The following is a 15834-nucleotide window of genomic DNA, read 5'->3' as shown; positions in this document are numbered from 1 at the left end:
CGGCGGAGTGACGTGGCGCGCTCCGGTTGGCCGGGCGCGCGGCGGACGTTGTCTGGCTGGAGCGGACGCGTCCGGTGCGGCGCGGAGGGAGAGGGTTAGGGTTTCATCTGAGATTTCGTTTTTCGGGATGCCCACTCATTTATAGGTAGAGGGAGCTAGGAGACTCCAAATGAGGTGCGGTTTTCGCCCACACGATCTTGATCGAACGTCCTAGAGCATGGAAGAGAATTTGGTGGGCTTTGGGCTGGTTTTGGAGGGGGGTTTTGCTGGACAATCAAATGGACATTGCGGAGGCCCGGTTAACCAATGGAATACCAAACGACCTCCGAATGGAACGAAACTTGACCGGTAGTCTCCGGGTGGTATATTAAGACCACTTGACAAGCCTCGGTCCATTCCGAGAAAGTTTGACACACGCACACGAACGAAAACTAGAGGGGTGCACCGGGGAAGATAGGAGCGCCGGATTGGAAAACGGACAACGGGGAAAATGCTCGGATGCATGAGACGAACACGTATGCGAATGCAATGCACATGATGACATGATATGAAAATGCATGACATGACAAAATACAAAACGAAAGACAAAACCCGACAACGGAGGGAAAAACATATCACATAGCCGGAAATGGCAAGAGTCGGAGTTACAAATATGGCAAGTTACATGCGGGGTGTTACATGTCACTCTTGATTCATTGCATATCCCGGTACACCGCCGGAGGCATTCACATAGAGTCATATTATGTTCTAAGTTTTGAGTTGTAATTCTTGAGTTGTAAAGTAAATAAAAGTGTGATGATCATCATTATTAGAGCATTGTCCCAAGTGAGGAAAGGATGATGGAGACTATGATTCCCCCACAAGTCGGGATGAGACTCCGGACGAAAAATAAAAATAAAATAAAAAAAGAGGCCATAAAAAAGGAGAAAAGTCCCAAAAAAGAAGAAAAAATGAGTGAAAAAGAGAGAAGGGACAATGCTACTATCCTTTTACCACACTTGTGCTTCAAAGTAGCACCATGATCTTCATGATAGAGAGTCTCCTATGATATCACTTTCATATACTAGTGAAATTTTTTCATTATAGAACTTGGCTTGTATATTCCAATGATGGGCTTCCTCAAAATGCCCTAGGTCTTCGTGAGCAAACGAGTTGGATGCACACCCACTTAGTTTCTTTTGTTGAGCTTTCATATACTTATAGCTCTAGTGCATCCGTTGCATGGCAATCCCTACTCACTCACATTGATATCTATTGATGGGCATCTCCATAGCCTGTTGATATGCCTAGTGTCACGACCGGTTTTTCAATAAAATATTTATTGAGAGACCAATCCCTTTTACGGACCAGAGGAAGAATTCCTTCTCACTGGTAGACAATATCTTGGTCACAGAAGAAAAATACCAGGAGTACTAAATATAATACAAGGTTGAGCAGAGACTGCCCAACAATTTATTACATGCACGCCGCTAAAACAAGGCGGCGGATAGGGTGGCAAACTACTAACTTACGATAACAACGGTGGTGGAAATATCACCGCGAAGCGAGTGATATGATTCCAGAAGACTACAGCTCTTCGAGCGTCGGAGTGAGGCTCGAGGAGACTTATTGCGGGTGGCGGAAGCGTATACAATACAAGTGACCAATGTCCGGGATCGCGCAGGACTGACTGGGACTCCTCTAGGCATCGGACGCGCTATCAAACTCTTCATCCAAGAGATCGCCTTCGTCAACATCTGGCCAGGTGAGTACTATGAAAGTACTCGCAAGACAGTTCGGACATAAGATATAACAAATGTAAACATGAAGCATATGAACAAGTTAACCGGTGCGATTAGACATAGCGGTAATAAATACTGGGTGCCAGGCGAGGGTCTGAATGACGCCTCGAGCGGAAACTGCAGAATAGTAATACTGGTGCCAAACGAGTGTCTGAAAGACTCCTCGAGCGGAAAATGCGGAATATTAATGCGGGTGCCAAACGAGTGTCTGAAGGACTCCTCGAGCGGAAAATGCGGAATATTAATGCGGGTGCCAAACGAGTGTCTGAAAGACTCCTCGAGCAGAAAATGCGGAATAATAATGCGGGTGCCAAACGAGTGTCTGAAAGACTCCTCGAGCGGAAAATGCGGAATAATAATGCCACAGTCGGGCGTCGGGGCGACACCACATAAAGGGCTTATAACAGAAAATAAAGACAGTGCATGCCGCAGTCGGACGTCTGAGCGACATCACATAAAGGGCTTATATTTAAAGTGAGAAACGAGTACACGCCACAGTCGGACGTCTGCGCGACGTCTCATAAAGGGCTTATATCACAACTCATTAATACAATAGTCGGGAACATAAATTATCGCAAGCATGAGACAAATATGAAGTTAGTCCATCCACAGGAATAACAATAAATCTGAATTTACCACTTGAGCTTGTTCACTGGGGACAAGTTTTTCACATAGATAGATATGGATATAATACTTACACTGCTTGATCATGGATACGATAATTTGGAAAGAATTGACTCTGCAGAGTTTGTACTTAACCACAGCCAACGGATTTCAGTAGTCACGGGGACTAATTCCATCTACAGTGTTTTGGAAGAAACACGTCTAACCAGTACACACCCAATTTAACCATCCGAAGCCAGGGATCACCCTCGGCAACATTCAAGAAAAACCTTGAGACGGGGAGGCTACAACCTCGCGTAGCATGGGATCAAATTTCTATACGCGCGCTTTAAGGGGGTGCCCCCCCTCTCGGTCCCAACCGGAAACACCCATGCCCCCTGACCGAATGACTGGTTTTAATCCTGGGCCAAGGTACCATCATCCCGGCCTCTCTGTTTGGTGTGTACACGGAAAGAGGTTACCAACTTACTAAACCGCATCCTGGCAGTGAGACATGTGGTAGCACGGAAAGGGGAAAGAACGGTAACGCGGCTCCAACCACGTTAACGTCGGAGAAAGTCGGATGACGCAAGGCTGGTATGCTACAACAGTACCACCTTGCTGCCCTTCATGTCACCACATGATTAGGCCACCTCTCATCAGAGGTCATCGCAACTTTGGAACAACCGGGTCGTTGCCTTACAAGCAACGAGGTATTTACCGACACTCATTTGCCACGCACAAACTCTCACGTGAACATGTAAAACACCTGTCATATCAAATGTTCAAAACATGCTTGCCTGGTTCGGAGAAGTCGGAGTCTAGCTCGGCGAAGTTCGCGGCTCCGTCACCTCTCCCGGAACCTACGGCAATCACGAAACGGGTACTAACGTGAAAACCAACACATGCACAGAAACTTTTCCAAATATTTTTCAAATAAATCCCATAAAAAACTAGACAAAATTTGAAGATTGTCAGAAAAAGAATCACTCAAAAATACCTTTTTATTAAAAAGTTATAAAGGTTTCTGTCCAGGGACTTATCTGTAATGAAACAGAAAAGTTCCAGGGTTTTAACTGAGAAAACAGAAAACGCTTCGGTTGGGAATGCGCAAGCGCAAAGGAGAAAACGTATTCTGCCCGAAGGCGCCAACAGAAAACGGTTCGCGAATAAAATAATAGAGGCTGACACGCGGGGTCCACATGTCAGGTTTGAAAAGCTCGCCGGCGCCCGAAGACTGCGGTGGACGCCAGCGTCGAACCACGGCGAGTTAGGAGGAACGGAGGGTACCAAGAGCTTCAGCGTCCTCTTCCGCGTCGGTGGGTGGTGGACTCGTCCAACGGGGAGCACCACGTCGACGGCGACACTTTCTCCGGCGGACGGCGGCTCGGGTGAGGATGGGGAACTCCGGTGGAGGGCTGCAAGCTTCAAACTGAAGTGCGGGTCAGAAAGAGGGATGCATGGTGAAGCTACTGGCAAGAGAATGGAGGTGGAGGAGCACACACGGGGGCGAATCGGGCTGGATCCCGTGGCGGGTCGCGGCGGCCGGAGTCGAGGAAGGAGACCTCCTCGGGCTCTTCCAGTGGCTAGGCGTGCTCTAGGGGGAGTGCAGGGCTGGTGGGTGCTCGAGTTGAAGCTCGGGGCCTCTATTTATAGGCAGATCGGCGGGGTGGCCGTGAACGGAGAATCTCCGGCGAGCGATTACGGCGGAGCAGTGGATTGGCAGGGGGTTTGAGCGGCCGGGCAGCATCAGTGGAGGTTACTGGATTCGTTTTGCAGCTAAACGGGGTCGGTCTTGGCGTAATGGCGTCGGTCCACGGTGAGGTGACCGCACGGGCTCAACGGCGGCAGAGAGCGCGCTCCGCGCCCTGCGGTTCACGACGAGAGCGGCAGCGCGTTTGGGGGAGTGGAAGGCCACGCGGCGAGCTCCGGTGGTTTGGGCGGCGCTGGGTGGCGTCGTCGGCGCCGTGTCTCCCGCCGGCGTCCGCAAAGCCGCCGCCGGCGTCGGTCACGGGGCGGCGCACCTTCTGCTGCTCGTCGCCGACGCCCGCAAGACGCCAGGCATTCGTGCGGTGCAGGAACAAGGGGGCGGGGACGAGGAGCAAGGCGACGCGGTGGCACTGGCGAGATCGACGTCCTCCTCTGAAGAAAACGACAGCAGCCACTGACTGAATCTCTGAACTTTCTGAACTTTGACAAAGACAATGCACTGCAGGTGTTCGACAGAAGGTTTTGGCTATGAGATAAATTTTTCTGGAGCTGTAACTTGGTGAGATGACCACTTAATGCACCCAGAGGCTGCCTGATTTTACTTGGAATTTTTGGAGAAGGTTTGAAATGAATTTCACCAAATTTGACAAATCTGGTCCAAACTTGCAGCAGGTGTAGTTTGAAAATTTTGAACTGAAGACCAGTGGATCTTCATGGTTCTAGGTTGAGGGTACAAAGGACCAGGGAGGAGAGTTGGTTTGGGGGCAAAAATCAAAACAGAAAATGGAGTTCCTTTGTAAATCTCCAAGTGGTAGAATAGAAGACAGAAATTTGTTTGAATATAATTTGAATGGAAATAATCACATGGGTAGGTTCAACTTGCTGGATTTGATGCAAATCATGATCCAGAGGTGAGGGAGTGGTTAGGAGAGAGGATTTGCACTAATGCCATGGCAAGAAGGAATTGTTGAAAGTGGCAAAGGATTTTCCAAAAGCCATAGTGCAAAATTCAAAAAGGTTTTCAAAAGTTATCTTCCCCAAAAGAAAAACATTTTGTCTTGAGTCCAAATGAAAGGCAAGAACTTCCAAGACCAAAGGCAGATCTTGGGTGAATCCAAATAAAACTTTTGCCATAAGGAAAATTATTTGAGGGTGAGAGTTCTCTTAAAGGAAAAATTTAAATCACTCCCCTCAAGTCAAATAGAAATCTTTTGAAAAAAAACCAAATAAAAACTTGGGTGTCACAACACCTACCCCCTTAGGAAAAATCTTGTCCTCAAGATTTCTGCTGATCCTCAAATAGATGTGGATACTCTGCTCGAAGGAAATCTTCCCTTTCCCATGTAGCTTCATCCTTAGTGTGGTTGCTCCACTGAACCCTGAAAAATCTTGTCGTTTTCTGACGGGTCCTCCGTTCAGACTCTTCTAAAATCTTTACTGGCCTTTCTCTGTAGGTGAGATCTAGTTGCATATCAATGTCCTCATGAGGTACATGTTTTTCTGGGTTACTCACACATTTCTTAACTGTGAGACGTGGAACACGTCATGGACGTCTGACAGCTCCTTGGGGAGGTCTAGTTGGTAGGCCACCGTGCCTCTTCGTGCCTTACACAAAATGGTCCAATAAATCTTGGGGCTAGCTTCCCCTTAATTTTGAACCGTTGCAGACCCCTCATAGGAGATACTCGGAGGTATACGGAATCACCAGGTTCAAAGCTGACCTCACGGTGCTTCTGATCATAGTAGCTCTTTTGTCGGCTCTGTGCTGTCTTGAGTCTGTCCCTGATTTGTTTAACTTTCTCCTCCGCCTCTTTAAGCATGTCTGGGCCGAAGATACGCCTGTCACCTGTTTCTGACCAATTCAGAGGGGTACGACATCTTCGTCCGTACAACGCTTCAAAGGGTGCCATTTGCAAGCTGGCTTGGTAACTGTTGTTGTAAGCAAAGTCGGTATACGGCAAACTCTCTTCCCAACTGGATCCATAGGTGAGCACACAGGCTCTTAGCATATCATCTAGGATTTGGTTTACACGTTCCGTTTGTCCATCGGTCTGAGGGTGGTATGCTGTACTGAAAGCCAGTTGCGTGCCCAGAGCTTGTTGTAGGTGATCCCAAAATTTGGAGACGAATTGGGTGCCTCGGTCTGATATTATAGTCTTTGGGACTCCGTGCAAGCAAACTATACGGGAGAGATAAAGTTTTGCCAGTCTTTGTGTGGAGTAGGTAGTCCTCACGGGAATGAAATGAGCAACCTTGGTTAGTCGGTCTGTGATGACCCATATGGCATCATTTCCGCGTTGTGATCGGGGTAATCCGACAATGAAGTCCATTCCGATTTCATCCCATTTCCACTCCGGTATCCTGTTAGGCTGGAGTAGCCCTGCTGGCTTTTGGTGCTCGGCCTTGATGCGCTGACATGAATCGCAACAAGCTATGAACGTGGCTCTATCTCTTTTCATACCGTGCCACCAAAATCTTTCCTGGATGTCCTTGTACATTTTGGTTCCTCCAGGATGGATCGAGTATGGGGCGGTGTGGCTTTCCGTCAAGATCTGTTGCTTGAGTTCCTCAATGTTAGGTACGCAAAGTCTGTCTCGGTACCATAATGTTCCTTCACTGTCCGTGACGAATTCTGAAGTCTTACGAAGATTCATTTTCTTCTTTATGCCTTCGATACTGGGATGTCCCTGTTGAGCCTTCTTGATTTGTTCCACTAGGGTGGGTTGTATCTCCAGGTTCGATACGGTGCCCTCAGAGACTAACATCATGTTGAGCCTAGTGAACTCTCGCTGAAACTCAGGCCTCAAATTTTGCTGACCGTCACTGTCCAGGTTGGGGTTTCGACTAAGGGCATCGGCCACTACATTTGCTTTCCCTGGGTGGTAGTGAATACCGACGTCATAGTCCTTGACCAGTTCCAACCAGCGTCGTTGGCGTAAATTCAGCTCTGGCTGTGTGAAAATATATTTGAGGCTCTTATGATCCGTATATATTTCACAGCGATTTCCCAACAGAAAGTGCCTCCACTCCTTGAGTGCATGTATAACTGCTGCTAGCTCCAGGTCATGTGTTGGGTAATTTTCCTCATGTTTTCGCAGCTGCCTGGAGGCATATGCGACAACCTTGCCATCCTGCATTAGCACACATCCGAGACCTTTTCGGGACGCGTCACAATACACTTCAAAGCTCTTGTGTATGTCTGGTACGGTTAAGACCGGTGCGGTTGTCAGTTTCTTCTTGAGTTCTTGGAAGCTCTGCTCGCATGCTTCCGTCCATACAAATTTCTTGTCCTTCTTGAGTAACTGTGTTATAGGTTTTGCCACAGTGGAGAATCCTTCAATAAATCTCCTGTAATATCCGGCCATCCCTAGGAAACTCCGCACATCTGTAACATTCGCGGGTGGCTTCCAGTCTAGTATGGCCTTGACTTTTTCTGGGTCTACGGCCACGCCTTCTTGGTTCAATATATGGCCCAAGAAACCAACTTGTCTTAGCCAAAATTCGCATTTGCTAAATTTGGCGTACAACTGATGTTTCCTCAATTCTCCCAAAACAATTCTGAGGTGCTCAGCATGCTCTTCTGGTGTCCTTGAGTAAACCAGAATATCGTCAATGAATACCACCACAAATTTGTCCATGAATTTCATGAACACTTTGTTCATGAGGTGGACGAAATATGCGGGGGCGTTCGTTAGTCCAAAAGGCATCACTGTAAACTCGTATAACCCATATCTGGAAGTGAAAGCTGTCTTGGGAATATCTTCCGTCCGTACCTTCAATTGGTGATATCCCGATCTCAAATCAATTTTTGAGAATACCTTGGCCTGTGCGAGCTGGTCAAACAAATCATTTATTCGTGGCATCGGATATTTGTTTTTGATGGTGACCATATTGAGGGCTCGATAGTCTATGCACAGCCTCAGTGTCCCATCTTTCTTTTTGGCGAACAACACAGGCGAACCCCAAGGTGAGGAGCTGGCTCGAATAAATCCTTTGTCCAACAATTCCTTTATCTGCTTCTTCAACTCCACCAATTCTGAGGGTGCCATTCTATACGGCTTTTTATAGATGGGGGCGGTGCCAGGTGCTAGTTCAATGCTGAATTCTATCTCTCGGTCTGGTGGCATGCCTGGTAGTTCTTCCGGGAACACATCAGGGAACTCGCATACCACTGGAACTTTTCTCAGTTCCGCAATGTCCATTTTGTTCAGTTTTGATTTCTGGGATTGTGGCCTTTCTTGAGCGGAAACTCTTATAGTCTTACCGTGATGGTGAGTGAGAATCACTGTCCGATTGAAACAGTCGATGAATCCTTTGTTGGTGGTCAACCAGTCCATCCCTAAAATGACATCCAGTCCTTTACTTTCCAACACGATGAGATTCGCGTGGAATTGTAGTCCTTCGAACTCAATGACCACTCCTTGGCAGTAACCTTGAGCGATTTGCTTATTTCCGGGGGACTTGATGATCATAGATTTTTCCAAGGGAAGTATCGGAAAACCGTGTTGCGAAACAAAACTCTTCGAAACGAACGAATGGGAAGCTCCAGAATCAAAGAAAACCATGGCAGGTACTATGTTGACAGGGAATGTACCGAGCACGATGTCTGGGGCATTCTGCGCTTCTTCCCTGGTCACATGGTTCAGGTGACCCTTCCTGTGGTTGTTGCTGGGGTTGAAGTTGTTGCGCTTGGGGGCTGGATTGTTCCCACCATTGTTCGGCTTGGGTGCCGAGTCTCTCGGCTTCGGGCACTGTTTAGCATAATGCCCTTGTTGACCACAAGCATAGCAGGTGACCCCTGGACGGTATGTGAACTCCTTGTCCCTGGCATGAAACTGTCCGACGGGCCTTGGCTCAGTAGTCGTGGATCTCCTTGCGTCTGTCCTTGGGACCTCAGTCTTGCCTCGGTTGCTGCGGGCAAGAGTCGTCTTGTCCCTCTTCCGCTTACAGATATCTTCTAGACTACGGCGCTCATTCTCCAAGGTGATGGCCTTGTCCACCAGCGTCTTAAAATCCGGAAAGGTGTGTACGATCAGTTGGCATCTTAACGCTGGTGCCAGGCCGTCCAGGAATTTTTCCATCTTCTTGTTTTTTGTCATGTGCTCGTCGTAGGCATAACGAGACAGCTGGGTGAACTGACCGTTGTATTCTGTGACGGACATGCCTCTTTGCTTTAGGTCATCAAACTCTCTCTTCTTGATCTTTAGGATGCTCCTGGGGATGTGTGCCCCACGGAAGCCTTCCTTGAATTCTTCCCAGGTGATGTTGTGTTCCCTGGGATGCATGTGTAGGAAGTTTTCCCACCATGCTGCGGCTGCTCCAGTAAGGTAGTGTGGTGCATAAAGCACCTTCTCATGATCTGAGCACTGAGCAATAATCAGTTTCCTTTCAATCTCACGAAGCCAATCATCGGCTTCCAGCGGTCTATCGGTGTGAGCAAAAGTTGAGGGGCGAGTCTTCTGTAACTCAGATAACTTGGAATGTGGTTGATAGGGTTCACGGTGGTTTCCCATATTGATGACATGATTCATCATCTCTTGGTGCTGCTTCGCTGTCTGGTTGGCTGGACTGACCCTGAGTGAAATTGTTGCTGGTCTGTGTCCCGTAAACCTCTTCTGGCTGATTGGGCATAGGGCGAGTCCATGGGCGAGACATTTTTCCAGTCTGGGATATTATTTGCAAAACCCATGAGAAAAACTGTGTAGCACAAGAAAAGTCTTGCAAAGGCGATAATCAAAGAGGCTTCAAGGTTTTCAAAGAAACACAAATGATTTTTCACGGAGAAGAAGTGCTTAACATAAAACTTACATGTGAAAAGCAAACACATGATACAGCACTCAGGATGCGCGTACACATCCTGACATGTTATTTAAAAAAAACTAGCGTACAGATAAAACAACACCTCATACAAGCAGGCCTAACACGTGGCTACTCGGTGCTCTCAGTCGGAGATGGTGAAGATCTCCTTCCCCTTGCCGATGGCAAGGCTCAGCGGTCCAGGAGAATCAACCTCCTCCTCTCTAGCTGGCTCCTGGCGCGCGACGCTGCGCGGCGGTGATGGTGCGGGGGCGACTGGTGGTAGAGCACGTGCGGCAGGCGGTGCGGCTCTGACTGGAGTAGGAGCGATGATTCGGTCGAACTCCTCAGTGGTAGGCAGACGGCGAGCAGTGGCCAAAACGGCCGGTGCATACGAGGCTGAAGACGAGACGAATGTCAGAGGCGGCGCCGTGTGGAGAAGCTCCTTCCTGCTGGCAGGACCGCCCCGGACTAAGTCCATGCGGGCAGCCACAAGATCATCTACGAGGTTGTCGAAAGACTCCTCCAGAGCCTTGAGATACTCCACAACCATCTCGATGGCTTCATCTCGTTCTCCCCGATGGCAGGCAAACGCATAGTGGCTGGTGTAAGGCACATGGCATGGGAGGTAGCGGTAGCGACGAGTCTTCATCGTAGGAAGGATGTCCCGAAGGCGAGCTATCGCCTCGCGGGCAGCCATCTGCATGGCATGCCTCTCCGTAGGCATGGCCCTTCCCGTAAAACGGAAGTGACGAGCAGCAGAACGTCCTCCCTTGAACTGCACCACGGCTTGGTGCATAGACACGTCGTCACTGAGCTTCTGCTGATAGAGCGTGAACTCCGGGCGAGCTGCTGGCCCGATCACGAGCTTGGTGATGGAGACGAGGAGCTTGACAAACCCCTCGGGCACGTTGGTGAACACTCGATTCTCACAGCTGCTGCCAGCCATCTACAAAAGTAGGCAAAATTTCTAAGTAGTCATGTCATAAATTTATGATGACCAACAGAAAATAGCTACAATTGCAAAAATGCTGAAAAGGCACAAAAGACGCTAATAACCGATTAGCGATCGCACCTAGTGGCTTCCTACAGTCAGCCTGGCTCTGATACCAAGCTTGTCACAACCGGTTTTTCAATAAAATATTTATTGAGAGACCAATCCCTTTTACGGACCAGAGGAAGAATTCCTTCTCACTGGTAGACAATATCTTGGTCACAGAAGAAAAATACCAGGAGTACTAAATATAATACAAGGTTGAGCAGAGACTGCCCAACAATTTATTACATGCACGCCGCTAAAACAAGGCGGCGGATAGGGTGGCAAACTACTAACTTACGATAACAACGGTGGTGGAAATATCACCGCGAAGCGAGTGATATGATTCCAGAAGACTACAGCTCTTCGAGCGTCGGAGTGAGGCTCGAGGAGACTTATTGTGGGTGGCGGAAGCGTATACAATACAAGTGACCAATGTCCGGGATCGCGCAGGACTGACTGGGACTCCTCTAGGCATCGGACGCGCTATCAAACTCTTCATCCAAGAGATCGCCTTCGTCAACATCTGGCCAAATCAACAAGCCAGGTGAGTACTATGAAAGTACTCGCAAGACAGTTCGGACATAAGATATAACAAATGTAAACATGAAGCATATGAACAAGTTAACCGGTGCGATTAGACATAGCGGTAATAAATACTGGGTGCCAGGCGAGGGTCTGAATGACGCCTCGAGCGGAAACTGCAGAATAGTAATACTGGTGCCAAACGAGTGTCTGAAAGACTCCTCGAGCGGAAAATGCGGAATATTAATGCGGGTGCCAAACGAGTGTCTGAAGGACTCCTCGAGCGGAAAATGCGGAATATTAATGCGGGTGCCAAACGAGTGTCTGAAAGACTCCTCGAGCAGAAAATGCGGAATAATAATGCGGGTGCCAAACGAGTGTCTGAAAGACTCCTCGAGCGGAAAATGCGGAATAATAATGCCACAGTCGGGCGTCGGGGCGACACCACATAAAGGGCTTATAACAGAAAATAAAGACAGTGCATGCCGCAGTCGGACGTCTGAGCGACATCACATAAAGGGCTTATATTTAAAGTGAGAAACGAGTACACGCCACAGTCGGACGTCTGCGCGACGTCTCATAAAGGGCTTATATCACAACTCATTAATACAATAGTCGGGAACATAAATTATCGCAAGCATGAGACAAATATGAAGTTAGTCCATCCACAGGAATAACAATAAATCTGAATTTACCACTTGAGCTTGTTCACTGGGGACAAGTTTTTCACATAGATAGATATGGATATAATACTTACACTGCTTGATCATGGATACGATAATTTGGAAAGAATTGACTCTGCAGAGTTTGTACTTAACCACAGCCAACGGATTTCAGTAGTCACGGGGACTAATTCCATCTACAGTGTTTTGGAAGAAACACGTCTAACCAGTACACACCCAATTTAACCATCCGAAGCCAGGGATCACCCTCGGCAACATTCAAGAAAAACCTTGAGACGGGGAGGCTACAACCTCGCGTAGCATGGGATCAAATTTCTATACGCGCGCTTTAAGGGGGTGCCCCCCCTCTCGGTCCCAACCGGAAACACCCATGCCCCCTGACCGAATGACTGGTTTTAATCCTGGGCCAAGGTACCATCATCCCGGCCTCTCTGTTTGGTGTGTACACGGAAAGAGGTTACCAACTTACTAAACCGCATCCTGGCAGTGAGACATGTGGTAGCACGGAAAGGGGAAAGAACGGTAACGCGGCTCCAACCACGTTAACGTCGGAGAAAGTCGGATGACGCAAGGCTGGTATGCTACAACAGTACCACCTTGCTGCCCTTCATGTCACCACATGATTAGGCCACCTCTCATCAGAGGTCATCGCAACTTTGGAACAACCGGGTCGTTGCCTTACAAGCAACGAGGTATTTACCGACACTCATTTGCCACGCACAAACTCTCACGTGAACATGTAAAACACCTGTCATATCAAATGTTCAAAACATGCTTGCCTGGTTCGGAGAAGTCGGAGTCTAGCTCGGCGAAGTTCGCGGCTCCGTCACCTCTCCCGGAACCTACGGCAATCACGAAACGGGTACTAACGTGAAAACCAACACATGCACAGAAACTTTTCCAAATATTTTTCAAATAAATCCCATAAAAAACTAGACAAAATTTGAAGATTGTCAGAAAAAGAATCACTCAAAAATACCTTTTTATTAAAAAGTTATAAAGGTTTCTGTCCAGGGACTTATCTGTAATGAAACAGAAAAGTTCCAGGGTTTTAACTGAGAAAACAGAAAACGCTTCGGTTGGGAATGCGCAAGCGCAAAGGAGAAAACGTATTCTGCCCGAAGGCGCCAACAGAAAACGGTTCGCGAATAAAATAACAGAGGCTGACACGCGGGGTCCACATGTCAGGTTTGAAAAGCTCGCCGGCGCCCGAAGACTGCGGTGGACGCCGGCGTCGAACCACGGCGAGTTAGGAGGAACGGAGGGTACCAAGAGCTTCAGCGTCCTCTTCCGTGTCGGTGGGTGGTGGACTCGTCCAACGGGGAGCACCACGTCGACGGCGACACTTTCTCCGGCGGACGGCGGCTCGGGTGAGGATGGGGAACTCCGGTGGAGGGCTGCAAGCTTCAAACTGAAGTGCGGGTCAGAAAGAGGGATGCATGGTGAAGCTACTGGCAAGAGAATGGAGGTGGAGGAGCACACACGGGGGCGAATCGGGCTGGATCCCGTGGCGGGTCGCGGCGGCCGGAGTCGAGGAAGGAGACCTCCTCGGGCTCTTCCAGTGGCTAGGCGTGCTCTAGGGGGAGTGCAGGGCTGGTGGGTGCTCGAGTTGAAGCTCGGGGCCTCTATTTATAGGCAGATCGGCGGGGTGGCCGTGAACGGAGAATCTCCGGCGAGCGATTACGGCGGAGCAGTGGATTGGCAGGGGGTTTGAGCGGCCGGGCAGCATCAGTGGAGGTTACTGGATTCGTTTTGCAGCTAAACGGGGTCGGTCTTGGCGTAATGGCGTCGGTCCACGGTGAGGTGACCGCACGGGCTCAACGGCGGCAGAGAGCGCGCTCCGCGCCCTGCGGTTCACGACGAGAGCGGCAGCGCGTTTGGGGGAGTGGAAGGCCACGCGGCGAGCTCCGGTGGTTTGGGCGGCGCTGGGTGGCGTCGTCGGCGCCGTGTCTCCCGCCGGCGTCCGCAAAGCCGCCGCCGGCGTCGGTCACGGGGCGGCGCACCTTCTGCTGCTCGTCGCCGACGCCCGCAAGACGCCAGGCATTCGTGCGGTGCAGGAACAAGGGGGCGGGGACGAGGAGCAAGGCGACGCGGTGGCACTGGCGAGATCGACGTCCTCCTCTGAAGAAAACGACAGCAGCCACTGACTGAATCTCTGAACTTTCTGAACTTTGACAAAGACAGTGCACTGCAGGTGTTCGACAGAAGGTTTTGGCTATGAGATAAATTTTTCTGGAGCTGTAACTTGGTGAGATGACCACTTAATGCACCCAGAGGCTGCCTGATTTTACTTGGAATTTTTGGAGAAGGTTTGAAATGAATTTCACCAAATTTGACAAATCTGGTCCAAACTTGCAGCAGGTGTAGTTTGAAAATTTTGAACTGAAGACCAGTGGATCTTCATGGTTCTAGGTTGAGGGTACAAAGGACCAGGGAGGAGAGTTGGTTTGGGGGCAAAAATCAAAACAGAAAATGGAGTTCCTTTGTAAATCTCCAAGTGGTAGAATAGAAGACAGAAATTTGTTTGAATATAATTCGAATGGAAATAATCACATGGGGAGGTTCAACTTGCTGGATTTGATGCAAATCATGATCCAGAGGTGAGGGAGTGGTTATGAGAGAGGATTTGTACTAATGCCATGGCAAGAAGGAATTGTTGAAAGTGGCAAAGGATTTTCCAAAAGCCATAGTGCAAAATTCAAAAAGGTTTTCAAAAGTTATCTTCCCCAAAAGAAAAACATTTTGTCTTGAGTCCAAATGAAAGGCAAGAACTTCCAAGACCAAAGGCAGATCTTGGGTGAATCCAAATAAAACTTTTGCCATAAGGAAAATTATTTGAGGGTGAGAGTTCTCTTAAAGGAAAATTTTAAATCACTCCCCTCAAGTCAAATAGAAATCTTTTGAAAAAAAACCAAATAAAAACTTGGGTGTCACACCTAGTTGATGTGAGACTATCTTCTCCTTTTTTTTCTTCTCCACAACCACCATTCTATTCCACATAAAGTGCTATGTCCATGGCTCACGCTCATGTATTGCGTGAAGATTGAAAAAGTTTGAGAACACCAAAAGTATGAAACAATTGCTTGGCTTGTCATCGGGGTTGTGCATGATTAAATACTTTGTGTGATGAAGATAGAGCATAGCCAGACTATATGATTTTGTAGGGATAACTTTCTTTGGCCATGTTATTTTGAGAAGACATAATTGCTTAGTTAGTATGCTTGAAGTATTATTATTTTTATGTCAATATTAAACTTTTGTCTTGAATCTTTCGGATCTGAATATTCATACCACAATTAAGAGAATTACATTGAAAATTATGCTAAGTAGCATTCCACATCAAAAATTCTGTTTTTTATCATTTACCTACTCGAGGACGAGCATGAATTAAGCTTGGGGATGCTTGATACGTCAACAACGTATCTATTATTTTTTATTGTTCCATGCTATATTATATTCTTTTTTGGATGTTTAATGGGCTTTATTATAAACTTTTATATTATTTGTGGGACTAACCTATTAACCGGAGGCCCGGCCCAAATTGCTGTTTTTTTGCCTATTTCAGTGTTTCGCAGAAAAGGAATATCAAACGAAGTCCAAACGGGAACGTGATTTTCGGAACAAACGTGATCCAGAGGACTTGGAGTCCACGTAAAGCAATCAACAAGGAGAGCACGAGACAGGGGGGAGCGCCTACCCC

Source organism: Triticum aestivum, chromosome 7D, assembly GCF_018294505.1.
Source record: "Triticum aestivum cultivar Chinese Spring chromosome 7D, IWGSC CS RefSeq v2.1, whole genome shotgun sequence".
Classification (NCBI taxonomy): domain Eukaryota; kingdom Viridiplantae; phylum Streptophyta; class Magnoliopsida; order Poales; family Poaceae; genus Triticum; species Triticum aestivum.
The sequence above is the reverse complement of the archived record's forward strand: the minus strand, read 5'-3'. Positions refer to the sequence as shown.